General features: G+C 40.3%; 1 protein-coding gene across 1 annotated transcript in view; it reads right to left on the reverse strand.

Annotated features, from left to right (window-relative positions):
- tbc1d32 (TBC1 domain family, member 32) overlaps positions 1 to 1,569 on the reverse strand; it is a 103,243-nt gene that overhangs the window by 8,384 nt on the left and 93,290 nt on the right. The gene's annotated exons all lie outside the window — the stretch shown is intronic.

The raw sequence follows: 1,569 nt of genomic DNA on the forward strand, positions 1-1,569 counted from the left end.
GAAGTTTTTTTAAATGAATTATTTATTATATGTGAATCGGAAATGAATGATTACATTTGATGGACAACCTTTATAACACTTTACCAGATTCACAATGACAAATGTATAAACTTACATTTGTATTCCTGTGTTGAAATATATGCGGTAGCCTACGCAGGTGGCTGACGTCATTGTAAGCATTTATAGTTTATGTTTGTCTACAGTGGCTGGTAGGGGAGTTTCTATGCCACGGTGTTGAGTTTGATGTCTACTTCAAACAATAGAGAATGAAACTGAGCTGACCGGGTTGGAGTTTGAGTTTATAAATGTTTAACAACAGTTACTTTTAGTGAAATCGTTGCAACACTGAAAAAAAAGAGAATATGTCAGAACCAATCAAGTAAAGACCGGATTGGGTAGAGTTACGAAAATGAGAAAACGGCATCTTGCTATGCTGGCAGTACTGCCTATTCGGTATGAATTAGGGGCAAGCCAGATACATTTGCGCCTCATTATATATTGCAGTTTCTTTCAAAGAAGCATTGCCTTTACAAAAATCAATATCTTCCAGTCAAAGGTGGTGTGGCATGGTTAGCTGTGATGTATAGTTACATTTATGGCAAAGTGCACATCAGGCTATACTGTCACTGTCAATCACGATTAATGGATTGATCCATCCATCAGTGGATCCATCACTGGTCAGCCCCGGCAGAGTTGCCTAATTCCCAAAGGTCTGGAATGGGTCTGATTTACTGATGGAAATACGAACAAAGCGCTCACTACGGCGCTGGAGGGACCACAGCGAGCTATAGATCCCAAATTACCCACAGCGTTCTTACTCCTGGATCTGAAGTTTGACTGATGGGTGGAATCATCTGTCCATAACCCGGACATAGACTTTGCCATGGAAACCAAGTGCTGAAGTCTGTGACTTAATGTTGGACTTGATGAGCCCAGCTCTGTTGGGGGTGGACATTAAAGATCTTTGCAGACTGGGGCCTGTGGAGGTCATTCCAAATGCAATCTCACTATATATTTGGATACTCGAAGCCTGTCCAGCAACCTTCCCTACCACCAGGGGATTAGCAGCTCTGCTCTTCTCTTCACCTGAGACATATGGCCACAGATCTAATGGTATGATTACAAAAACAAACCAGGGACCTGTCAAAGCTCTTTATTATGTTTGCTGAAAAAAGTGAAAAGATAACTTTGCATTCTTAAAAACCTTCTTTACCTCAAATAGTTTTCAATAATGTGTTTAAAGTCTCTGCAGTCTCAAGAATCATCAAACACTGTGATGAATCTCTCGCGAGGAACGTTCCTAGGAAAGTAAGGCCAAGGGTTCACTCTACTGCAGAGCATCAGTTCATTAGAGTTACCCAACCACAGAAATCGCCAATTAACAGCACATCAGATTAGAGCCCACATCAATGATTCCCAGAGTTCAAATAGCAAACACATCTCATCATTAAGTTTTGGAAGAAGAATTTGGCCCTCAAACTGCTACAAATAAACCAATACTAGTGAAAGAGACCAACAAGAATCAAAGTGTTTAAGCTAAGAAACACAAGACCAAGATCATTTTTTATA

Source organism: Pundamilia nyererei, unplaced genomic scaffold (assembly GCF_000239375.1).
Source record: "Pundamilia nyererei isolate P.nyererei 1_Seehausen unplaced genomic scaffold, PunNye1.0 scaffold00074, whole genome shotgun sequence".
Taxonomy (NCBI): Eukaryota; Metazoa; Chordata; class Actinopteri; order Cichliformes; family Cichlidae; genus Pundamilia; species Pundamilia nyererei.